Raw genomic sequence first — 26,906 nt, 5'->3', positions numbered from 1 at the left:
ATAGATTCTTAAATACTAAATACCTAACTAACTAACTAAGGTTAAATCTGCTACGCGCAGTTCTTGGATTAGGTAGTTAAACTAGCGTTGTTAGGCACTAAGGGGGCAATTTTTGCTTATGTCCGCGTCTATACTCCCTATAACTCCCTATTATTAGCGCTCTGCGCCCATTTTAGCGGTAGTTAGACTAAATTTAAAAGTTTTAGTTTTATAATAGCTAGCCTTGTTTCCTAGATTTCTGCCTAGTTTGGATTTGCTCTAATTAGTAGGTAATTAGGGGCTTAGAGATTACTCTTCTACTTAACTAGGCAGGCCTAGGCCTATATACTAAAGCAACCCTGCTATTACGCCTAGTTTTGTGGTTAGTACCTAAAGTCCTACTATTAAAGTTTTAGCAGTAGGCAAAATTTAGGGTCTGTAGATAGCTAGCACTGCTAAACTATTTAACAGATCTTAGGGGACAGCCCTACCTAGTATCTGCTCCTAGTAAGCGTAGCAAAGCGTAGGTTTTCTCTACTTAAGGCATGTATGTGGCGAGTTTAAACACGCAGAAACGCCTATTAGGCTTTGTTGCGGACTATTCCTTAAGAAACTTAATAGGGGCAATTAAATTAGTTACTAGTTGTAACTAGTGCCTTATATGCTATTATGCTAGTAGCTAGAATTGCTTCTGCAATTTCTTATTACATACTTTCTGCCTCCTTTCAGGGGTAGTGCTTGTGCGCTTTGGCGTATTAGGCATTAGGATTGTTACCTAGTTAATTCTACTAGTAGTTATATACTTATCTTAAAGATTAAGCTATGCATGTCTAAGTATAAGCAATTATACCGTGAAACTGCAAATGGCTTATTAAATTAGTTATCATTTATTTGATAGTACCTTACTACTTAGATAACTATAGTAATTCTAGAGCTAATACATGCTAAAAACCCTAACTTTAGAAGGGGTGTATTTATTAGATAAAAAACTAACGCCCTTTAGGGCTTCTTAGTAATTTATAATAACTTTACAGATCGCATAGCCTTGCGCTAGTAATAGTTCATTTAAATTTCTGCCCTATTAACTTTTAATAGTAAGGTATTAGCTTACTATAGTTTTAACGGGTAATAGGGAATTAGGGTTTAATTCTAGAGAGGGAGCCTAAGAAATAGCTACCACATCCAAGGAAGGCAGCAGGCGCGCAAATTACCTAATCCTAACATAGGGAGGTAGTGATAATAAATACTAATATAGGGCTCTTTTAGGTCTTGTAATTAGAATAAGTATAATTTAAACCTCTTAACAAGGAACAATTAGAGGGCAAGTCTAGTGCTAGTAGCTATAGTAATTCTAGCTCTAATAGCGTATATTAAAGTTGTTGCAGTTAAAAAGCTTGTAGTTAAAACTTAGGTCTAGCTAGCAGGTCCGCCTTACCGCGTGTACTTGTCTGGCTGGGCCTTCCTTCTAGAGAACCTTATGCCCTTTACTAGGCGTGTTAGGGACTAGGACTTTTACTTTAAAAAAATTAGAGTGTTTAAAGTAGGCCTTTGCTTAAATACGTTAGTATAGAATAATAGAATAGGACGTATAGTCCTATTTTGTTAGTTTCTAGGACTGCTGTAATAATTAATAGGGATAGTTAGGGGTATTAGTATTTAATTATTAGAGGTGAAATTCTTAGATTTATTAAAGACTAACTACTGCAAAAGTATTTGCTAAGGATGTTTTTATTAATTAGTAAACAAAAGTTAGGGGATTAAAGATAATTAGATACCGTCGTAGTCTTAACCGTAAACTATGCTAACTAGGGATTAGGCAATGTTCTTTTTCTAACTTGCTTGGCACCTTACAAGAAATTAAAGTTTTTAGGTTCTAGGGGGAGTATAGTCGCAAGGCTAAAACTTAAAGAAATTAATAGAAGGGCACCACTAGGCGTAGAGCCTGCGGCTTAATTTAACTTAACACAGGGAAACTTACTAGGTCTAGATAAAATAAGGATTAATAGATTAAGAGCTCTTTCTTGATTTTTTAGGTAGTGGTGTATAGCTATTCTTAGTTAGTAGAGTAATTTGTCTGCTTAATTACAATAACAAACAAGACCTTAACCTGCTAAATAGCTAGGCTAGCTTTAGCTAGTCGCTAGCTTCTTAGAGGGACTATTAGCTTAAGCTAATAGAAGTTTAAGGCAATAACAGGTCTGTGATGCCCTTAGATATTCTAGGCCGCACGCGCGCTACACTAATAGAGCTAACAAGTTCTTTACCTTAACTAAAAGGTCTAGGTAATCTTGTTAAACTCTATTGTGCTAGGGATAGAGCATTGTAATTATTGCTCTTTAACAAGGAATGCCTAGTAAGCGCGTGTTATTAGCATGCGTTAATTACGTCCCTGCCCTTTGTATATACTACCCGTCGCTACTACTAATTAAATAGCTTAGTGAGGCCTTTAGACTAGCTTAGGGAGGTTAGCAATAACCACCCTAAGCTAGAAAGTTCGTTAAACTTAGTTATTTAGAGGAAGTAAAAGTTGTAACAAGGTTTCTATAGGTAAACCTGCAGAAGGATTATTACCTATTTTTAAAGCACTGCCGCCTTAATTAGTAGTAGTAGTCTACTTTAATTCTGCCTATGTTTTTTGCGTACTATTTATTTCCTTAGTAGACTTACCTACTAATTAGATCCCCTAAAACCACTTGCAATTGCAGTTAGCATTAGTAACACTATAATAAATTATAACTTTTAATAATAGATCTCTTGGTTCTAGCATTAATAAAGAACGCAGCAAAATACAATAAGTAGTGTAAATTATAGAATTTAGTAAATTATTAAATCTTTAAACGCATATTGCGCCCCTTAGTATTCTATAGGGCATGCCTGTTTAAGCGTTATTTGTACCCTTAAGCTCTGCTTAGTGTTAGGTGTTTATTCTACTTAGGACTCGCCTTAAAACAATTAGTAGCTAGCATATTAGCCTAGAGCGCAGCACATTTTACGCCTCTTATTATAGTTATTAGTATCTATTAAGACACTTTTTAAGCTCTTAACCTTAGATTAGGTAGGGATACCTACTAAACTTAAGCATATTAATAAGCAGAGGAAAAGAAACTAATAGGGATTGCCCTAGTAACGGCGAGTGAAGCGGCAATAGCTTAAATTTAAAATCTAGCTCTTTTAGGGTCCAAGTTATAATTTGCAGAGGGCGCTTTAGCGTTAGTAGCAGTCTAAGTTCCTTAGAATAGGACGTTATAGAGGGTAAGAATCCTATATATAGTCGCTAGCCTTCGCCGTGTAAAGCCCCTTTAATAAGTTAAGTTATTTAGGAATATAGCTCTAAATAGGAGGTAAATTTCTTCTAAAGCTAAATACTAGCTAGAGACTAATAGCGTATAAGTAGAGTAATTAAAAGATAAAAAGCACTTTAGAAAGAGAGTTAAATAGCACGTGAAATTATTAAAAGGGAAGCGCTTATAGCTAGACTTGCCTATAGTTGCTTATCTAGGCTTTTATCTAGTGCACTCTTCTACAGGCAGGCTAGTATTAGTTTAGGTAGTTAGATAAAGGTCTCTGTCACGTACCTCCCTTTAGGGAGGCCTTATAGGGGAGATAACATGCAACTAGCCTAGACTAAGGTCTGCGTATCTACTAGGATACTAGCGTAATAGCTATAAGCGGCCTATCTTAAAATATAGACTAAGGAGTCTAATATCTATATAAGTGTTTAGGTGTTAAGCCTAGACGCGTAATAAAAGTAAACAGAGGTAGGAACCCTTTTAGGGTGCACTATTAACTAATCCTAATATCTTTAGAAGGATTTAAGTAAGAGTATAGCTATTAGGACCTAAAAGATAGTAAACTATGCTTAAATAGGGTAAAGCTAGAGGAAACTCTAGTAGAGGCTTGCAGTAGTTCTAACGTGCAAATTAATTATTAAATTTAGGTATAGGGGCGAAAGACTAATTAAACTATCTAGTAGCTAGTTCCTACTAAAGTTTCCCTTAAGATAGTAGTAACGTATTTAGTTTTATAAGGTAAAGCAAATAATTAGAGGCCTAGGGGTTAAAATAACCTTTACCTATTCTTAAACTTTAAATATATAAGAAGTCCTTGTTACTTAATTAAACGTAGACACTTAAATGTACTATTACTAGTAGGCTATTTTTAGTAAGTAGAACTAGTAATACAGGATAAACTAAACGTAGGGTTAAGGTGCTAGAATGCACGCTTATTAGACACTATAAAAGGTGTTAGTTTATCTAGATAGCAGGATAGTAGCTATAAAAGTTAGAATCTACTAAGGAGTGTGTAATAACTTACCTGCTAAATAAACTAGCCCTAAAAATAGATAGCGCTTAAGCGTGTTACCTATACCCTGCCGCTAGGGCAAGATTTAAGCCCTAGCAAGTAGGCAGGCATAGAGGCTTGTGACGAAGCCTTAGGGGTAACCCTAGGTAGAACAGCCTCTAGTGTAGATCTTAGTAGTAGTAGCAAATACTTAAATAAGAACTTTAAGGACTAAAGTAGGGAAAGGTTCCGTGTAAATAGTAGTTAGATACAGGTTAGTTAATCCTAAGAGATAGGGTGATTCTGTTTTAATATTAGTGCTTACGCTGCGCCCTTAAAAGGGAAGCTAGTTAATATTCTAGTACCTAGATGTAGATTCTCTGTGGCAACGCAACTAAGAGCGGAGACCTTAGCAGGAGCCCTAAGAAGAGTTCTCTTTTCTTCTTAACAGTCTATTACCCTAAAATTAGTTTGTCTAGAGCTAGGGTTTAATAGCTAGAAGAGTGCTACACTTTTGCAGCGTTTAGTGCGCTCCTAATAAGCCTTAAAAATCTACTTAAAGAAATAGTTTTTACGCTAGGTTGTACTTATAACTATAGCAGGTCTCTAAGGTAAAAAGCCTCTAGTTAATAGAATAATATAGATAAGGGAAGTTAGCAAAATAGATCTATAACTTTAGGAAAAGGATTAGCTCTAAGGGTTAGGTACGTTAGGCCTTAGGGAGAAGCCTCTAGCGTAGAAGGGCACTAACTACAAGGTAGGCGCCTCTTAGCGCTAGGGTGCAGACACCCTTAGTAGGTTTTAGCTGTCTGGCGTACGTTTAACAACTAACTTAGAACTAGTATAGATAAGGGGAATCTAACTATCTAATTAAAATATAGTATTATAATAGCTAGAAAGTAGTATTAATATAATATAATTTCTGCCTAGTGCTCTAAATATTAAAGCAAAGAGATTTAACTAAGCACAGGTAAACAGCAGGAGTAACTATAACTCTCTTAAGGTAGCTAAATGCCTTGTTATCTAATTAGTGACGCGTATAAATAGATTAACAAGATTCCTACTATCCCTATCTACTATCTAGCGAAACCACAGCTAAGGGAACAGGCTTAGCTAAATTAGCGGGGAAAGAAGACCCTGTTAAGCTTAACTCTAGTTTAACATTATAAAAAGATATAGGGGGTGTAGAATAGGTAGGAGCTTTGGCGCTAGTGAAATACTACTACCCTTATTGTTTTTTTACTTATTTAATAAAGCAGAGCTAGGCCTTACTACCTAACTTCTAGCGTTTAAGGTCCTTTATAGGCTAATCTAGGTTAAAGATATTGTTAGGTAGGGAGTTTAGCTAGGGCGGTATATCTATTAAACTATAATGTAGGTGTCCTAAGGGGGACTTATAGAGAATAGAAATCTCTAGTAGAGTAAAAGGGCAAAAGTCCCCTTAATTTTGATTTTTAGTGTAAATATAAACCATAAAAGTGTGGCCTATTAATCCTTTAGTCCCTTGAAATTTAAGGCTAGAGGTGCTAGAAAAGTTACCATAGGGATAACTAGCTTGTGGCAGCCAAGCGTTTATAGCGACGTTGCTTTTTAATCCTTTAATATTAGCTCTTCCTATTATACTAAAGTAGAATTTAGTAAGCGTTAGATTATTCACCTACTAATAGGGAACGTGAGCTAGGTTTAGACCGTCGTAAGATAGGTTAGTTTTACCCTACTAATAACCTTGCCCTAATAGTAATACCGCTTAGTACGAGAGGAACTACAGTTTTAGATAATTAGTTTTTGCAGCTATCTAACTAGGCATTACCGCGAAGCTACTATCTACTAGATTATAGCTAAACGCCTCTAAGTTAGAATCTATGCTAGAATAGGGTAATTTCCACCTGCACTAGTTAGATACAAATAGGCCTTTGGCCTAGAACCTTACTAGATTAGCGTTAGCAGCCCTATTAAAGTTAGGGTTATTAGCTAGTGTATTGTAATTATACAGTGCGCAGGATTAAATCCTTTACAGATAACTTAGTTATCTAGCTAGGTCGTGTAAGTAGTTAAGTAGCCTTGTTGTTACAAGCTACTAAGCGTAAGCCCGTTGCTAGCTTAGTTAAAATTAGGATATTATGCCCTCCTTATTTGCAAAACTGCTGCCTAAATAGCTACTATTAATAGAAGGAAGAGGGCTATAGCGAACAAGTTATATAGTAATTGTAAGATAGAGAGGGCTAGAGCTAGGAGCAATCCTCGCAAAATATACAAAAGAATAGGTTGTGTGTGTATGTACCTTAGGCAGTTAATATATAGCATAGGAAGATTAAGAAAGGATTTAAGATAATCTATATAGATTTTTAGGCAGTGATCTATAACTTAAGAGCGTTCTATAACTTTTTATTTTTTAGGGGTACTATTCTATAACTTTATAGCCTTCTATACTTAAAAATTCCTCTAGGCTATTCTATAACTATAGAGTATTTAAACCTTTAGGGTATTCTATTAATATTTAAAAAAATCCTGTAGGCTATTCTATAAGCTTAGGGCGTTCTATAACTTTAGGGCGTTCTATAACTTTAGGGCGTTCTATAACTTTTTATTTTTTAGGGTTAGTATTCTATAATATTAGAGTGTTCTATAACTTTTTCTTTTTTAGAGGTAGTGTTCTATAATATTAGGGCGTTCTATAACTTTTTATTTTTTAGGGGTAGTGTTCTATAACTCTAGGGCGTTCTATAACTTTTTATTTTTTAGAGGTAGTGTTCTATAACTTTAGGGCGTTCTATAACTTTAGGGCGTTCTATAACTGTAGGGCTTTCTACAACTTTTTATTTTTTAGGGTTAGTATTCTATAATATTAGAGTGTTCTATAACTTTTTCTTTTTTAGAGGTAGTGTTCTATAATATTAGAGTGTTCTATAACTTTTTATTTTTTAGGGTTAGTATTCTATAATATTAGAGTGTTCTATAACTTTTTCTTTTTTAGAGGTAGTATTCTATAATATTAGAGTGTTCTATAACTTTTTCTTTTTTAGAGGTAGTGTTCTATAACTTTAGGGCGTTCTATAACTTTAGGGCGTTCTATAACTTTAGGGCCTTCTATAAGCTTAGGGCGTTCTATAACTTTAGGGCGTTCTATAACTTTAGGGCGTTCTATAACTTTTTATTTTTTAGGGTTAGTGTTCTATAACTTTAGCGCGGTCTATACCTTTTATTTATTCTATTACTTTAGTCCTTTCTATAACTTTAGACTATTCTATACTAGTAGCTATTATATCCTTTTTATAATACTTATTATATCATACTATTATCTATTATTCTTTACTGTTAAGTATATCCTTATATTTTATAAAACCTTTTCTCTACTAGCTAGTCCTACTATACTTTCTTTTATAACCTACTAGTATTAAATAATACCTTTATATTCTTCTTTTATACTATCTCTATTTCTTGCCTTATCTATTAAGTAGATATAGATAGAGCTAATAGATCTATAGTTAATATAGATACAGTAGTTATAGTAGAGTACAGATATTAGAGTAGATATCCTTATCTATATATTTACCTACTACTAATAAAATTCTAAGTTACTCTTATCTAGCAAATACAGGTTTATAGTTTATATAGGGCTGCGCATGTCTACACAGTTTTATATATAAAAAAGTGTACCTCTAAGCTATTTTCTACTGCACTAACCCTATAACGCGAAAATTAAACTAAAACCTGTTCCTATAATATATAAGGAGGGCAAATAGATTCTTAAATACTAAATACCTAACTAACTAACTAAGGTTAAATCTGCTGCGCGTAGTTCTTGGATCAGGCAGTTAAACTAGCGTTATTAGGCACTAAGGGGGCAATTTTTGCTTGTGTCTGCGTCTATACTCTCTACAACTCCCTATTGTTAGCGCTCTGCGCCTATTTTAGTGGTAGTTAGACTAAATTTAAAAGTTTTAGTTTTATAATAGCTAGCCTTGTTTCCTAGATTTCTGCCTAGTTTAGATTTGCTCTAATTAGTGGGTAATTAGGGGCTTAGAGATTGCTCTTCTACTTAACTAGGCAGGCCTAGGCCTATATGCTAAAGCAACCCTACTATTGCGCCTAGTTTTGTGGTTAGCACCTAAAGTCCTACTATTAAAGTTTTAGTAGTAGGCAAAATTTAGGGTCTGTAGATAGCTAGCACTGCTAAACTATTTAACAGATCTTAGGGGACAGCCCTACCTAGCATCTGCTCCTAGTAAGCGTAGCAAAGCGTGGGTTTTCTCTACTTAAGGCATATATGTGGCGAGTTTAAACACGTAGAAACGCCTATTAGGCTTTGTTATAGACTATTCCTTAAGAAACTTAGTAGGGGCAATTAAATTAGTTGCTAGTTATAACTAGTGCCTTGTGTGCTATTATACTAGTAGCTAGAATTGCTTCTACAATTTCTTATTACGTACTTTCTACCTCCTTTTAGGGGTAGTGCTTGTGCGCTTCGGCGTATTAGGCATTAGGATTATTACCTAGTTAATTCTACTAGTAGTTATATGCTTATCTTAAAGATTAAGCTATGCATATCTAAGTATAAGCAATTATACTGTGAAACTGCGAATAGCTTATTAAATTAGTTATTGTTTATTTAATAGTACCTTACTACTTAGATAACTATAGTAATTCTAGAGCTAATACATGCTAAAAACCCTAACTTTAGAAGGGGTGTATTTATTAGATAAAAAACCAACGCCCTTTAGGGCTTCTTAGTAATTTATAATAACTTTATGGATCGCATAGCCTTGCGCCAGCGATAGTTTATTCAAATTTCTGCCCTATTAACTTTTAATAGTAAGGTATTAGCTTACCATAGTTTTAACAGGTAACGGGGAATTAGGGTTTAATTCTAGAGAGGGAGCCTAAGAAATAGCTACCACATCTAAGGAAGGTAGCAGGCGCGCAAATTACCTAATCCTAACATAGGGAGGTAGTAATAATAAATACTAATATAGGGCTCTTTTAGGTCTTATAATTAGAATAAGTATAATTTAAACCTCTTAACAAGGAATAATTAGAGGGCAAGTCTAGTACTAGCAGCCGTAGTAATTCTAGCTCTAATAGCGTATATTAAAGTTGTTGCAGTTAAAAAGCTTGTAGTTAAAGCTTAGGTCTAGCTAGCAGGTCCGCCTTACCGCGTGTACTTGTCTAGCTAGGCCTTCCTTCTAGAGAACCTTATACCCTTTACTGGGCGTGTTAGGGACTAGGACTTTTACTTTAAAAAAATTAGAGTGTTTAAAGCAGGCCTTTGCTTAAATACGTTAGCATAGAATAATAGAATAGGACGTGCGGTCCTATTTTGTTGGTTTCTAGGACTACTATAATAATTAATAGGGATAGTTAGGGGTATTAGTATTTAATTGTTAGAGGTGAAATTCTTAGATTTATTAAAGACTAACTACTACAAAAGCATTTACTAAGGATGTTTTTATTAATTAGTAAATAAAAGTTAGGGGATTAAAGATAATTAGATACTATTGTAGTCTTAACTATAAACTATGCTAACTAGGGATTAGGCGATGTTCTTTTTCTAACTCGCTTAGCACCTTACGAGAAATTAAAGTTTTTAGGTTCTAGGGGGAGTATGGTCGCAAGGCTGAAACTTAAAGAAATTAATAGAAGGGCACCACTAGGCGTGGAGCCTGCAGCTTAATTTGACTTAACACAGGGAAACTTACTAGGTCTAGATAAAATAAGGATTAATAGATTAAGAGCTCTTTCTTGATTTTTTAGGTAGTAGTGCATAGCTATTCTTAGTTAGTAGAGTAATTTGTCTGCTTAATTGCAATAACGAACAAGACCTTAACCTGCTAAATAGCTAGGCTAGCTTTAGCTAGTTGCTAGCTTCTTAGAGGGACTATTAGCTTAAGCTAATAGAAGTTTAAGGCAATAACAGGTCTATAATGCCCTTAGATATTCTAGGCCGCACGCGCGCTACACTAATAGAGCTAACAAGTTCTTTACCTTAACTAAAAGGTCTAGGTAATCTTATTAAACTCTATTGTGCTAGGGATAGAGCATTACAATTATTGCTCTTTAACAAGGAATGCCTAGTAAGCGCGTGTTATTAGCATGCGTTAATTACGTCCCTACCCTTTATACACACCGCCCGTCACTACTACTAATTAAATAGCTTAGTAAGGCCTTTAGACTAGCTTAGGGAGGTTAGTAATAACTACCCTAAGCTAGAAAGTTTGTTAAACTTACTTATTTAGAGGAAGTAAAAGTCGTAACAAGGTTTCTATAGGTGAACCTGTAGAAGGATTATTACCTATTTTTAAAGCACTGCCGCCTTAATTAGTAGCAGCAGTCTACTTTAATTCTGCCTATGTTTTTTGCGTACTATTTGTTTCCTTAGTAGGCTTACCTACTAATTAGATCCCCTAAAACCACTTATAATTATAGTTAGCGTTAGTAACACTATAATAAATTACAACTTTTAACAATAGATCTCTTAGTTCTAGTATTAATAAAGAACGCAGCAAAATGCGATAAGTAGTGTGAATTATAGAATTTAGTAAATTATTAAATCTTTAAACGCATATTGCGCCCCTTAGTATTCTATAGGGCATGCCTGTTTAAGCGTTATTTGTACCCTTAAGCTCTGCTTAGTGTTAGGTGTTTATTCTACTTAGGACTTGCCTTAAAATAATTAGTAGCTAGTATATTAGCCTAGAGCGCAGCATATTTTACGCCTCTTGTTATAGTTGTTAGTATCTATTAAGACACTTTTTAAGCTCTTAACCTTAGATTAGGTAGGGATACCCGCTAAACTTAAGTATATTAATAAGCAGAGGAAAAGAAACTAATAGGGATTGCCCTAGTAACGGTGAGTGAAGCGGCAACAGCTTAAATTTAAAATCTAGCTCTTTTAGGGTCTAAGTTGTAATTTACAGAGGGCGCTTTAGCGTTAGCAGCGGTCTAAGTTCCTTAGAATAGGACGTTATAGAGGGTAAGAATCCTATACGTAGTTACTAGCCTTTGCTGTGTAAAGCCCCTTTAATAAGTTAAGTTATTTAGGAATGTAGCTCTAAATAGGAGGTAAATTTCTTCTAAAGCTAAATACTAGCTAGAGACTAATAGCGTACAAGTAGAGTAATTAAAAGATAAAAAGCACTTTAGAAAGAGAGTTAAATAGCACGTGAAATTGTTAAAAGGGAAGCGCTTGCAGCTAGACTTGCCTATAGTTGCTTATCTAGGCTTTTATCTAGTGCACTCTTCTATAGGCAGGCTAGTATTAGTTTAGGTAGTTAGATAAAGGTCTCTATTACGTACCTCCCTTTAGGGAGGCCTTATAGGGGAGACAATATACAACTAGCCTAGACTAAGGTCCGCGCATCTACTAGGATGCTAGCGTAATAGCTATAAGCGGCCTGTCTTAAAATATAGACTAAGGAGTCTAATATCTATGCAAGTGTTTAGGTGTTAAGCCTAGACGCGTAATAAAAGTAAATAGAGGTAGGAACCCTTTTAGGGTGCACTATTAACTAATCCTAATATCTTTAGAAGGATTTAAGTAAGAGTATAGCTATTAGGACCTAAAAGATAGTAAACTATGCTTAAATAGGGTAAAGCTAGAGGAAACTCTAGTAGAGGCTCGCAGTGGTTCTAACGTGCAAATTAATTATTAAATTTAGGCATAGGGGCAAAAGACTAATTAAACTATCTAGTAGCTAGTTCCTACTAAAGTTTCCCTTAGGATAGCAGTAACGTATTTAGTTTTATAAGGTAAAGCAAATAATTAGAGGCCTAGGGGTTAAAATAACCTTTACCTATTCTTAAACTTTAAATATGTAAGAAGTCCTTGTTACTTAATTAAATATAGACACTTAAATGTACTATTACTAGTAGGCTATTTTTAGTAAGCAGAACTAGTAATACAGGATAAACTAAACGTAGGGTTAAGGTGCTAGAATACACGCTTATTAGACACTACAAAAGGTGTTAGTTTATCTAGACAGCAGGATAGTAGCTATAGAAGTTAGAATCTACTAAGGAGTGTGTAATAACTTACCTACTAAATAAACTAGCCCTAAAAATAGATGGCGCTTAAGCGTGTTACCTATACCCCGCCGCTAAGGCAAGATTTAAGCCCTAGCAAGTAGGCAGGCGTAGAGGCTCGTAACAAAGCCTTAGGGGTAACCCTAGGTAGAATAGCCTCTAGTGCAGATCTTAGTAGTAGTAGCAAATACTTAAATAAGAACTTTAAGGACTAAAGTAGGGAAAGGTTCTGTATAAATAGTAGTTAGATATAGGTTAGTTAATCCTAAGAGATAGGGTAATTCTATTTTAATATTAGTGCTTACGCCGCGCCCTTAAAAGGGAAGCTAGTTAATATTCTAGCACCTAGATATAGATTCTCCGCGGCAACGTAACTAAGAGTAGAGACCTTAGCAGGAGCCCTAAGAAGAGTTCTCTTTTCTTCTTAATAGTCTGTCACCCTAAAATTAGTTTGTCTAGAGCTAGGGTTTAATAGCTAGAAGAGCGCTGCACTTTTGCAGCATTTAGTACGCTCCTAACAAGCCTTAAAAATCTACTTAAAGAAATAGTTTTTACGCTAGGTCGTACTTATAACTATAGTAGGTCTCTAAGGTAAAAAGCCTCTAGTTAATAGAATAATATAGATAAGGGAAGTTAGCAAAATAGATCTATAACTTTAGGAAAAGGATTAGCTCTAAGGGTTAGGTACGTTAGGCCTTAGGGAGAAGCCTCTAGCGTAGAAGGGCACTAACTACAAGGTAGGCGCCTCTTAGCGCTAGGGTACAGACACCCTTAGCAGGTTTTAGCTGTCTAGCGTACATTTAATAACTAACTTAGAACTAGTATAGATAAGGGGAATCTAACTATCTAATTAAAATATAGTATTATAATAGCTAGAAAGTAGTGTTAATATAATATAATTTCTGCCTAGTGCTCTAAATATTAAAGTAAAGAGATTTAACTAAGCGCGGGTAAACAGCAGGAGTAACTATAATTCTCTTAAGGTAGCTAAATACCTTATTATCTAATTAGTAACGCGCATAAATAGATTAACAAGATTCCTACTATCCCTATCTACTATCTAGCGAAACTATAGCTAAGGGAATAGGCTTAGCTAAATTAGCGGGGAAAGAAGACCCTATTAAGCTTAACTCTAGTTTAACATTGTAAAAAGATATAGGGGGTGTAGAATAGGTAGGAGCTTTAGCGCTAGTGAAATACTACTACCCTTATCGTTTTTTTACTTATTTAATAAAGTAGAGCTAGGCCTTACTACCTAACTTCTAGCGTTTAAGGTCCTTTATAGGCTAATCTAGGTTAAAGATATTATTAGGTAAGGAGTTTAGCTAGGGCAGCACATCTATTAAACTATAATATAGGTGTCCTAAGGGGGACTTATAGAGAATAGAAATCTCTAGTAGAGTAAAAGGGCAAAAGTCCCCTTAATTTTAATTTTTAGTGTAAATACAAACTATAAAAGTGTAGCCTATTAATCCTTTAGTCCCTTGAAATTTAAGGCTAGAGGTGCTAGAAAAGTTACCATAGGGATAACTAGCTTGTGGCAGCCAAGCGTTCATAGCGACGTTGCTTTTTAATCCTTTAATATTGGCTCTTCCTATTATACTAAAGCAGAATTTAGTAAGCGTTAGATTGTTCACCTACTAATAGGGAACGTAAGCTAGGTTTAGACTGTTGTAAGATAGGTTAGTTTTACCCTACTAATAACCTTGCCCTAATAGTAATACTGCTTAGTACAAGAGGAACCGCGGTTTTAGATAATTAGTTTTTATAGCTATCTAACTAGGTATTGCTACAAAGCTACTATCTGCTAGATTATAGCTAAACGCCTCTAAGTTAGAATCTATGCTAGAATAGGGTGATTTCTGCCTACACTAGTTAGATACAAATAGGCCTTTGGCCTAGAACCTTACTAGATTAGCGTTAGCAGCCCTATTAAAGTTAGGGTTATTAGCTAGTGTATTGTAATTATACAGTGCGCAGGATTAAATCCTTTACAGATAACTTAGTTATCTAGCTAGGTCGTGTAAGTAGTTAAGTAGCCTTGTTGTTACAAGCTACTAAGCGTAAGCCCGTTGCTAGCTTAGTTAAAATTAGGATATTATGCCCTCCTTATTTGCAAAACTGCTGCCTAAATAGCTACTATTAATAGAAGGAAGAGGGCTATAGCAAACAAGTTATATAGTAATTGCAAGATAGAGAGGGCTAGAGCTAGGAGCAATCCTCGCAAAATATACAAAAGAATAGGTTATGTGTGTACGTACCTTAGGCAGTTAATATATAGCATAGGAAGATTAAGAAAGGATTTAAGATAATCTATACAGATTTTTAGGCGGTGATCTATAACTTAAGAGCGTTCTATAACTTTTTATTTTTTAGGGGTACTGTTCTATAACTTTATAGCCTTCTATACTTGAAAATTCCTCTAGGCTATTCTATAACTATAGATTATTTAAACCTTTAGGGTATTCTATTAATATTTAAAAAAATCCTGTAGGCTATTCTATAAGCTTAGGGCGTTCTATAACTTTAGGGCGTTCTATAACTTTTTATTTTTTAGGTGTAGTGTTCTATAACTTTAGGGCGTTGTATAACTTTTTCTTTTTTAGAGGTAGTGTTCTATAACTTTAGGGCGTTCTATAACTTTAGGGCGTTCTATAACTTTAGGGCGTTCTACAACTTTTTATTTTTTAGGGGTAGTGTTCTATAACTTTAGGGCGTTCTATAACTTTAGGGCGTTCTATAACTTTAGGGCGTTCTATAACTTTAGGGCCTTCTATAAGCTTAGGGCGTTCTATAACTTTAGGGCGTTCTATAACTTTAGGGCGTTCTATAACTTTTTATTTTTTAGGGTTAGTGTTCTATAACTTTAGCGCGTTCTATACCTTTTATTTATTCTATTACTTTAGTCCTTTCTATAACTTTAGACTATTCTATACTAGTAGCTATTATATCCTTTTTATAATACTTATTATATTATACTATTATCTATTATTCTTTACTGTTAAGTATATCCTTATATTTTATAAAACCTTTTCTCTACTAGCTAGTCCTAATATACTTTCTTTTATAACCTACTAGTATTAAATAATACCTTTATATTCTTCTTTTATACTATCTCTATTTCTTGCCTTATCTATTAAGTAGATATAGATAGAGCTAATAGATCTATAGTTAATATAGATACAGTAGTTATAGTATAGTATAGATATTAGAGTAGATATCCTTATCTATATATTTACCTACTACTAATAAAATTCTAAGTTACTCTTATCTAGCAAATACAGGTTTATAGTTTGTATAGGGCTACGTATGTCTACACAGTTTTACATATAAAAAAGTGTACCTCTAAGCTATTTTCTACTGCACTAACCCCGCAACGCGAAAATTAAACCAAAACCTGTTCCTATAATATATAAGGAGGGCAAATAGATTCTTAAATACTAAATACCTAACTAACTAACTAAGGTTAAATCTACTGCGCGTAGTTCTTGGATCAGGCAGTTAAACTAGCGTTATTAGGCACTAAGGGGGCAATTTTTACTTGTGTCCGCGTCTATACTCCCTATAACTCCCTGTTATTAGCGCTCTGCGCCTGTTTTAGCAGTAGTTAGACTAAATTTAAAAGTTTTAGTTTTATAATAGCTAGCCTTGTTTCCTAGATTTCTACCTAGTTTAGATTTGCTCTAATTAGTAGGTAATTAAGGGCTTAGAGATTGCTCTTCTACTTAACTAGGCAGGCCTAGGCCTATATGCTAAAGCAACCCTGCTATTGCGCCTAGTTTTGTGGTTAGCACCTAAAGTCCTACTGTTAAAGTTTTAGCAGTAGGCAAAATTTAGGGTCTATAGATAGCTAGCACTGCTAAACTATTTAATAGATCTTAGGGGATAGCCCTACCTAGTATCCGCTCCTAGTAAGCGTGGTAAAGCGTAGGTTTTCTCTACTTAAGGCATGTATGTGGCGAGTTTAAACACGCAGAAACGCCTATTAGGCTTTATTACAGACTATTCCTTAAGAAACTTAGTAGGGGTAATTAAATTAGTTGCTAGTTGTAACTAGTGCCTTATGTGCTGTTATGCTAGTAGCTAGAATTGCTTCTATAATTTCTTATTACGTACTTTCTACCTCCTTTTAGGGGTAGTGCTTGTGCGCTTCAGCGTATTAGGCATTAGGATTATTACCTAGTTAATTCTACTAGTAGTTATATGCTTATCTTAAAGATTAAGCTATGCATGTCTAAGTATAAGCAATTATACTGTGAAACTGCGAATAGCTTATTAAATTAGTTATTGTTTATTTAATAGTACCTTACTACTTAGATAACTATAGTAATTCTAGAGCTAATACATGCTAAAAACCCTAACTTTAGAAGGGGTGTATTTATTAGATAAAAAACTAACGCCCTTTAGGGCTTCTTAGTGATTTATAATAACTTTACAGATTGTATAGCCTTACGCTAGTAACAGTTTATTCAAATTTGTGCCCTATTAACTTTTAATAGTAAGGTATTAGCTTACTATAGTTTTAACGGGTAATGGGGAATTAGGGTTTAATTCTAGAGAGGGAGCCTAAGAAATAGCTACCACATCTAAGGAAGGCAGCAGGCGCGCAAATTACCTAATCCTAACATAGGGAGGTAGTGACAATAAATACTAATATAGGGCTCTTTTAGGTCTTGTAATTAGAATAAGTATAATTTAAACCTCTTAATAAGGAATAATTAGAGGGCAAGTCTAGTGCTAGTAGCTGTGGTAATTCTAGCTCTAATAGCGTATATTAAAGTTGTTGTAGTTAAAAAGCTTGTAGTTAAAGCTTAGGTCTAGCTAGCAGGTCCGCCTTACCGCGTGTACTTGTCTAGCTGGGCCTTCCTTCTAGAGAACCTTATGCCCTTTACTAGGCGTGTTAGGGACTAGGACTTTTACTTTAAAAAAATTAGAGTGTTTAAAGCAGGCCTTTGCTTAAATATATTAGCATAGAATAATAGAATAGGACGTATGGTCCTATTTTGTTAGTTTCTAGGACTACTATAATAATTAATAGGGATAGTTAGGGGCATTAGTATTTAATTATTAGAGGTAAAATTCTTAGATTTATTAAAGACTAACTACTGCAAAAGTATTTGCTAAGGATGTTTTTATTAATTAGTAAACAAAAGTTAGGGGATTAAAGATAATTAGATACTGTCGTAGTCTTAACCATAAACTATGCTAACTAGGGATTAGGCGATATTCTTTTTCTAACTCGCTTAGCACCTTACAAGAAATTAAAGTTTTTAGGTTCTAGGGGGAGTATAGTCGCAAGGCTAAAACTTAAAGAAATTAATAGAAGGGCACTACTAGGCGTGGAGCCTGCAGCTTAATTTAACTTAACATAGGGAAACTTACTAGGTCTAGATAAAATAAGGATTAACAGATTAAGATCTCTTTCTTGATTTTTTAGGTAGTGGTGCATAGCTGTTCTTAGTTAGTAGAGTGATTTGTCTGCTTAATTACGATAATAAACAAGACCTTAACCTACTAAATAGCTAGGCTAGCTTTAGCTAGTTACTAGCTTCTTAGAGGGACTATTAGCTTAAGCTAATAGAAGTTTAAGGCAATAACAGGTCTGTAATGCCCTTAGATATTCTAGGCTGCACGCGCGCTACACTAACAGAGCTAACAAGTTCTTTACCTTAACTAAAAGGTCTAGGTAATCTTGTTAAACTCTGTCGTGCTAGGGATAGAGTATTGCAATTATTACTCTTTAATAAGGAATGCCTAGTAAGCGCGTGTTATTAGCATGCGTTAATTACGTCCCTGCCCTTTATACACACCGCCCGTCACTACTACTAATTAAATAGCTTAGTAAGGCCTTTAGACTAGCTTAGGGAGGTTAGTAATAACTACCCTAAGCTAGAAAGTTTGTTAAACTTGGTTATTTAGAGGAAGTAAAAGTTGTAACAAGGTTTCTATAGGTAAACCTGCAGAAGGATTATTACCTATTTTTAAAGCACTGCCGCCTTAATTAGTAGTAGTAGTCTACTTTAATTCTGCCTATGTTTTTTGCGTACTATTTGTTTCCTTAGTAGGCTTACCTACTAATTAGATCCCCTAAAACCACTTGCAATTGCAGTTAGCGTTAGTAACAATATAATAAATTACAACTTTTAACAATAGATCTCTTGGTTCTAGCATTAATAAAGAATGCAGCGAAATGTAATAAGTAGTGTAAATTACAGAATTTAGTAAATTATTAAATCTTTAAACGCATATTGCGCCCCTTAGTATTCTATAGGGTATACCTGTTTAAGCGTTATTTGTACCCTTAAGCTCTGCTTAGTATTAGGTGTTTATTCTACTTAGGACTCGCCTTAAAATAATTGGCAGCTAGTATATTAGCCTAGAGCGCAGCATATTTTACGCCTCTTGTTATAGTTGTTAGTATCTATTAACACACTTTTTAAGCTCTTAACCTTAGATTAGGTAGGGATACCTGCTAAACTTAAGCATATTAATAAGCGGAGGAAAAGAAACTAATAGGGATTACCCTAGTAACGGCGAGTGAAGCGGTAACAGCTTAAATTTAAAATCTAGCTCTTTTAGGGTCTAAGTTATAATTTGCAGAGGGCGCTTTAGCGTTAGTAGTAGTCTAAGTTTCTTAGAACAGGACGTTATAGAGGGTGAGAATCCTATACGTGGTTACTAGCCTTTGCTGTGTAAAGCCCCTTTAACAAGTTAAGTTATTTAGGAATGTAGCTCTAAATAGGAGGTAAATTTCTTCTAAAGCTAAATACTAGCTAGAGACTAATAGCGTACAAGTAGAGTAATTAAAAGATAAAAAGCACTTTAGAAAGAGAGTTAAATAGCACGTGAAATTGTTAAAAGGGAAGCGCTTGTAGCTAGACTTGCCTATAGTTACTTATCTAGGCTTTTATCTAGTGCACTCTTCTATAGGCAGGCTAGTATTAGTTTAGGTAGTTAGATAAAGGTCTCTATTACGTACCTCCCTTTAGGGAGGCCTTATAGGGGAGACAATATGCAACTAGCCTAGACTAAGGTCTGCGTATCTACTAGGATGCTAGCGTAATAGCTATAAGCGGCCTATCTTAAAATATAGACTAAGGAGTCTAATATCTATACAAGTATTTAGGTATTAAGCCTAGACGCGTAATAAAAGTAAATAGAGGTAGGAACCCTTTTAGGGTGCACTATTAACTAATCCTAATATCTTTAGAAGGATTTAAGTAAGAGCATAGCTATTAGGACCTAAAAGATAGTAAACTATGCTTAAATAGGGTAAAGCTAGAGGAAACTCTAGTAGAGGCTCGCAGCAGTTCTAACGTGCAAATTAATTGTTAAATTTAGGCATAGGGGCGAAAGACTAATTAAACTATCTAGTAGCTAGTTTCTACTAAAGTTTCCCTTAGGATAGTAGTAACGTATTTAGTTTTATAAGGTAAAGCAAATAATTAGAGGCCTAGGGGTTAAAATAACCTTTACCTATTCTTAAACTTTAAATATATAAGAAGTCCTTATTACTTAATTAAACGTGGACACTTAAATGTACTGTTACTAGTAGGCTATTTTTAGTAAGTAGAACTAGCAATGTAGGATAAACTAAACGTGGGGTTAAGGTGCTAGAATGCACGCTTATTAGATACCACAAAAGGTGTTAGTTTATCTAGACAGCAGGATAGTAGCTATAGAAGTTAGAATCTACTAAGGAGTGTGTAATAACTTACCTGCTAAATAAACTAGCCCTAAAAATAGATAGCGCTTAAGCGTGTTACCTATACCCTACCGCTAGGGCAAGATTTAAGCCCTAGCGAGTGGGCAGGCGTAGAGGCTCGTGACAAAGCCTTAGGGGTAACCCTAGGTAGAATAGCCTCTAGTGCAGATCTTAGTAGTAGTAGCAAATACTTAAATAAGAACTTTAAGGACTAAAGTAGGGAAAGGTTCTGTGTAAACAGTAGTTAGACACGGGTTAGTTAATCCTAAAAGATAAGGTAATTCTATTTTAATGTTAGTGCTTACACTACGCCCTTAAAAGGGAAGCTAGTTAATATTCTAGCACCTAGATATAGATTCTCTGCAGTAACGTAACTAAGAGCGGAGACCTTAGCAGAAGCCCTAAGAAGAGTTCTCTTTTCTTCTTAACAGTCTGTTACCCTAAAATTAGTTTGTCTAGAGCTAGGGTTTAATAGCTAGAAGAGTGCTACACTTTTATAGTATTTAGTGCGCTCCTAACAAGCCTTAAAAATCCGCTTAAAGAAATAGTTTTTACGCTAGGTTGTACTTATAACTATAGTAGGTCTCTAAGGTAAAAAGCCTCTAGTTAATAGAATAATGTAGATAAGGGAAGTTAGCAAAATAGATCTATAACTTTAGGAAAAGGATTAGCTCTAAGGGTTAGGTACGTTAGGCCTTAGGGAGAAGCCTCTAGCGTAGAAGGGCACTAACTGCAAGGTAGGCGCCTCTTAGCGCTAGGGTGCAGACACCCTTAGCAGGTTTTAGCTATCTAGCGTACGTTTAACAACTAACTTAGAACTAGTATAGATAAGGGGAATCTAACTATCTAATTAAAATATAGTATTACAATAGCTAGAAAGTAGTATTAATATAATGTAATTTCTGCCTAGTGCTCTAAATATTAAAGCAAAGAGATTTAACTAAGCGCGGGTAAATAGTAGGAGTAACTATAACTCTCTTAAGGTAGCTAAATACCTTATTATCTAATTAGTAACGCACATAAATAGATTAATAAGATTCCTACTATCCTTATTTACTATCTAGCGAAACTATAGCTAAGGGAACAGGCTTAGCTAAATTAGCGGGGAAAGAAGACCCTATTAAGCTTAACTCTAGTTTAACATTATAAAAAGATATAGGGGGTGTAGAATAGGTAGGAGCTTTAGCGCTAGTAAAATACTACTACCCTTATCGTTTTTTTACTTATTTAATAAAGCAGAGCTAGGCCTTACTACCTAACTTCTAGCGTTTAAGGTCCTTTATAGGCTAATCTAGGTTAAAGATATTATTAGGTAGGGAGTTTAGCTAGGGTGGCACATCTATTAAACTATAACGTAGGTGTCCTAAGGGGGACTTATAGAGAATAGAAATCTCTAGTAGAGCAAAAGGGTAAAAGTCCCCTTAATTTTAATTTTTAGTGTGAATACAAACTATAAAAGTGTAGCCTATTAATCCTTTAGTCCCTTAAAATTTAAGGCTAGAGGTGCTAGAAAAGTTACTATAGGGATAACTAGCTTGTGGTAGCTAAGCGTTTATAGTAATATTGCTTTTTAATCCTTTAATATTAGCTCTTCCTATTATACTAAAGCAGAATTTAGTAAGCGTTAGATTGTTTACCTACTAATAGGGAACGTAAGCTAGGTTTAGACTGTTGTAAGATAGGTTAGTTTTACCCTACTAATAACCTTGCCCTAATAGTAATACCGCTTAGTACAAGAGGAACCGCGGTTTTAGATAATTAGTTTTTGCGGCTGTCTAACTAGGCATTGCCGCAAAGCTACTATCTGCTAGATTATAGCTAAACGCCTCTAAGTTAGAATCTATGCTAGAATAGGGTAATTTCCGCCTATACTAGTTAGATACAAATAGGCCTTTGGCCTAGAACCTTACTAGATTGGCGTTAGCAGCCCTATTAAAGTTAGGGTTATTAGCTAGTATATTGTAATTATATAGTGCGCAGGATTAAATCCTTTATAGATAACTTAGTTATCTAGCTAGGTCGTGTAAGTAGTTAAGTAGCCTTGTTGTTACAAGCTACTAAGCGTAAGCCTATTGCTAGCTTAGTTAAAATTAGGATATTATGCCCTCCTTATTTGCAAAACTGCTGCCTAAATAGCTACTATTAATAGAAGGAAGAGGACTATAGTAAACAAGTTATATAGTAATTGTAAGATAGAGAGGGCTAGAGCTAGGAGTAATCCTCGCAAAATATACAAAAGAACAGGTTATGTGTGTACGTACCTTAGGCAGTTAATATATAGTATAGGAAGATTAAGAAAGGATTTAAGATAATCTATATAGATTTTTAGGCGGTGATCTATAACTTAAGAGCGTTCTATAACTTTTTATTTTTTAGGGGTACTATTCTATAACTTTATAGCCTTCTATACTTGAAAATTCCTCTAGGCTATTCTATAACTATAGATTATTTAAACCTTTAGGGTATTCTATTAATATTTAAAAAAATCCTGTAGGCTATTCTATAAGCTTAGGGCGTTCTATAACTTTAGGGCGTTCTATAACTTTAGGGCGTTCTATAACTTTTTATTTTTTAGGGTTAGTATTCTATAACTTTAGGGCGTTCTATAACTTTAGGGCCTTCTATAAGCTTAGGGCGTTCTTTAACGTTAGGGCGTTCTATAACTTTAGGGCGTTCTACAACTTTTTATTTTTTAGGGTTAGTATTCTATAATATTAGAGTGTTCTATAACTTTTTCTTTTTTAGAGGTAGTGTTCTATAATATTAGAGTGTTCTATAACTTTTTATTTTTTATGGTTAGTATTCTATAATATTAGAGTGTTCTATAACTTTTTCTTTTTTAGAGGTAGTGTTCTATAATATTAGAGTGTTCTATAACTTTTTATTTTTTAGGGGTAGTGTTCTATAACTTTAGGGCGTTCTATAACTTTAGGGCGTTCTATAACTTTAGGGCGTTCTATAACTTTAGGGCGTTCTACAACTTTTTATTTTTTAGGGGTAGTGATCTATAACTTTAGGGCGTTCTATAACTTTTTCTTTTTTAGAGGTAGTGTTCTATAACTTTAGAGCGTTCTATAACTTTTTCTTTTTTAGAGGTAGTGTTCTATAACTTTAGGGCGTTCTATAACTTTTTATTTTTAGGGGTAGCGTTCTATAACTTTAGGGCGTTCTATAACTTTAGGGCCTTCTATAAGCTTAGGGCGTTCTATAACTTTAGGGCGTTCTATAACTTTAGCGCGTTCTATAACTTTTTATTTTTTAGGGTTAGTGTTCTATAACTTTAGCGCGTTCTATACCTTTTATTTATTCTATTACTTTAGTCCTTTCTATAACTTTAGACTATTCTATACTAGTAGCTATTATATCCTTTTTATAATACTTATTATATTATACTATTATCTATTATTCTTTACTGTTAAGTATATCCTTATATTTTATAAAACCTTTTCTCTACTAGCTAGTCCTACTATACTTTCTTTTATAACCTACTAGTATTAAATAATACCTTTATATTCTTCTTTTATACTATCTCTATTTCTTGCCTTATCTATTAAGTAGATATAGATAGAGCTAATAGATCTATAGTTAATATAGATATAGTAGTTATAGTAGAGTATAGATATTAGAGTAGATATCCTTATCTATATATTTACCTACTACTAATAAAATTCCAAGTTACTCTTATCTAGCGAATACAGGTTTATAGTTTATATAGGGCTACGTATGTCTACACAGTTTTACATATAAAAAAGTGTACCTCTAAGCTATTTTCTGCTACACTAACCCCGTAACGCGAAAATTAAACTAAAACCTATTCCTATAATATATAAGAAGGGCAAATAGATTCTTAAATACTAAATACCTAACTAACTAACTAAGGTTAAATCTGCTGCGCGCAGTTCTTAGATTAGGCGGTTAAACTAGCGTTATTAGGCACTAAGGGGGCAATTTTTGCTCGTGTCCGCGTCTATACTCCCTATAACTCCCTGTTATTAGCGCTCTGCGCCTATTTTAGCAGCAGTTAGACTAAATTTAAAAGTTTTAGTTTCATAATAGCTAGCCTTGTTTCCTAGATTTCTGCCTAGTTTAGATTCGCTCTAATTAGTAGGTAATTAGGGGCTTAGAGATTGCTCTTCTACTTAACTAGGCAGGCCTAGGCCTATATGCTAAAGCAACCCTGCTATTACGCCTAGTTTTGTGGTTAGCACCTAAAGTCCTACTATTAAAGTTTTAGTAGTAGGCAAAATTTAGGGTCTATAGATAGCTAGCACTGCCAAACTATTTAATAGATCTTAGGGGACAGCCCTACCTAGCATCTGCTCCTAGTAAGCGTGGCAAAGTATAGGTTTTCTCTACTTAAGGCATGTATGTGGCGAGTTTAAACACGCAGAAACACCTATTAGGCTTTGTTATAGACTATTCCTTAAGAAACTTAGTAGGGGTAATTAAATTAGTTGCTAGTTATAACTAGTGCCTTATGTGCTATTATACTAGTAGCTAGAATTGCTTCTGCGATTTCTTATCACGTACTTTCTACCTCCTTTTAGGGGTAGTGCTTGTGCGCTTTAGCGTATTAGGCATTAGGATTGTTACCTAGTTAATTCTGCTAGTAGTTATATGCTTATCTTAAAGATTAAGCTATACATATCTAAGTATAAGCAATTATACTGTAAAACTGCGAATAGCTTATTAAATTAGTTATTGTTTATTTAATAGTACCTTACTACTTAGATAACTATAGTAATTCTAGAGCTAATACATGCTAAAAACCCTAACTTTAGAAGGGGTGTATTTATTAGATAAAAAACTAACGCCCTTTAGGGCTTCTTAGTAATTTATAATAACTTTACAGATCGCATAGCCTTGCGCCAGCGACAGTTTATTTAAATTTCTGCCCTATTAACTTTTAATAGTAAGGTATTAGCTTACTATAGTTTTAATAGGTAACAGGGAATTAGGGTTTAATTCTAGAGAGGGAGCCTAAGAAACAGCTACCACATCTAAGGAAGGCAGCAGGCGCGCAAATTACCTAATCCTAACACAGGGAGGTAGTAACAATAAATACTAATATAGGGCTCTTTTGGGTCTTATAATTAGAATAAGTATAATTTAAACCTCTTAATAAGGAATAATTAGAGGGCAAGTCTAGTGCTAGCAGCTACAGTAATTCTAGCTCTAATAGCGTATATTAAAGTTATTGCAGTTAAAAAGCTTGTAGTTAAAACTTAGGTCTAGCTAGTAGGTCCACCTCACCGCGTGTACTTGTCTGGCCAGGCCTTCCTTCTAGAGAACCTTATGCCCTTTACTAGGCGTGTTAGGGACTAGGACTTTTACTTTAAAAAAATTAGAGTGTTTAAAGTAGGCCTTTGCTTAAATACGTTAGTATAGAATAATAGAATAGGACGTGCAGTCCTATTTTGTTAGTTTCTAGGACCGCCGTAATAATTAATAGGGACAGTTAGGGGCATTAGTATTTAATTATTAGAGGTAAAATTCTTAGATTTATTAAAGACTAACTACTGCAAAAGCATTTACTAAGGATATTTTTATTAATTAGTAAACAAAAGTTAGGGGATCAAAGATAATTAGATACTGTCCCTCCCTAGGGAGGCAATGCATATACTAGTGCATTATTAACAAACAACTCCTGTGGTTACTATAAAAAGTGCACTACATTTTAGGGAGTCTAAGGCTACTTCTATAAGTTAGTAGGTACAATACTAACGCAGAGGGGAGGAGTAACGCTAGAAGTATATATATTTATGTAAAGCTGTTAACTATAAGGTATAATATAGTTAATAGTTATCACACGACTTACGGCTAAATGCCTACCTAAGTCCTTAAAGAGGTTCTTACCCCCCCTAGAGATTATTTGTACAAATAATTAATAGCGCTTATAATAATAGCGTAAAATTTTTAACCTTACACACACTTTTACAATAATAGCTATAACTCTACTTTAACACTAATTTTTTGCCCTGTATCCTAGTCTAGTTTAGAAACACCTTAGGAAACTTTAGTGTAGAAGGACCAAATACCTCGTTTATAGTATTTAAATCTAAAAACTCCGCTGTCTACCTCTAAGCCCTTTAAGCTAATCGCCCTTTAACGTAGTCTAAGTTCTAAGTCACTTAGGCTAAAAACCGCATTATATTTAAAAGTAGACAAAGGGAAGAGAGTTAGGACCCTAAACAATTAACTTAAGAGTAAGTTTAAATAGGCATATTATAAAAAGTTAGTATCACATATTAACTTGTGTAGTGCCTAAATCTACCCCTATCCCCTGTAAAAAGGGGAAGGAGAAGGAAGGAGAAGGTAAGAAGGGTAGAGTAGAGAAGAAGAAGGACTAGACCAAGCGAAAGCGCACGACTAATACTTCGCCTAACACGACACCACTAACCAAAGACCTGCTAATACCTTTAAGACTAACTAAGAAGAAGAAGGTTAAGAGTAATAAGCTAGTAAAAGAGAAGGACAAGGCCTAGAAAGCATTTGCTAAGGACCAAGAGTTGTTCTTTTTCCCCCTGTTTATTTACAGGAACCCTACTAATTTTAAAGCAGGACCTAGAAAACTAACTAAGCAGCCTAGAAGAAGACGACCAAAACGCGAAAGAAGGCCCCTACACCAAGGGAACCTACTAGGACACGCCTAACTAAAAGTTAGAAGGCGAGGCTTACGAGGGATAACTGCACTATCTAGATAGGTCTTACCTATAGACAGACAAAGAACCGCACCGCTCTTTTCTTGCACTTAGACTCGTTTATTAGAACGCAGTTAAAAGGCATTAAGGGACTAGATAAGATTACAAAAGTAGCAGTATTATACATTACTGCTACATTTAAAGACACAGCGTCTTAAGACCGCGGCATTGTAAAGATTAAAGGTGCAGTTTTTTATTAGCAAGATACTATAGTTCTAGTT

The 26,906-nt window shown here is 34.6% G+C and overlaps 4 non-coding genes across 4 annotated transcripts; all 4 read left to right on the top strand.

Moving 5' to 3' along the window:
* The first annotated feature begins 752 nt into the window (after positions 1-752).
* IAQ61_001569 lies at positions 753-2,549 on the top strand. The gene has a single exon (XR_010715466.1). It is a non-coding gene; the product is annotated as an 18S ribosomal RNA (ribosomal RNA).
* A 6,202-nt stretch (positions 2,550-8,751) lies between these two features.
* IAQ61_001568 lies at positions 8,752-10,548 on the top strand. Its single transcript, XR_010715465.1, has one exon. It is a non-coding gene; the product is annotated as an 18S ribosomal RNA (ribosomal RNA).
* Positions 10,549-16,456: 5,908 nt separating this feature from the next.
* On the top strand, positions 16,457-18,253 carry IAQ61_001567. The gene has a single exon (XR_010715464.1). It is a non-coding gene; the product is annotated as an 18S ribosomal RNA (ribosomal RNA).
* A 6,322-nt stretch (positions 18,254-24,575) lies between these two features.
* Positions 24,576-26,212, top strand: IAQ61_001566. Its single transcript, XR_010715463.1, has one exon. It is a non-coding gene; the product is annotated as an 18S ribosomal RNA (ribosomal RNA).
* Positions 26,213-26,906: the final 694 nt, after the last annotated feature.

The sequence above is a fragment of the Plenodomus lingam genome (genome assembly GCF_022343315.1).
Source record: "Plenodomus lingam strain CAN1 chromosome Unknown contig_12, whole genome shotgun sequence".
Lineage (NCBI taxonomy): Eukaryota > Fungi > Ascomycota > Dothideomycetes > Pleosporales > Leptosphaeriaceae > Plenodomus > Plenodomus lingam.
This window is presented reverse-complemented; position numbering and strand designations above follow the sequence as displayed.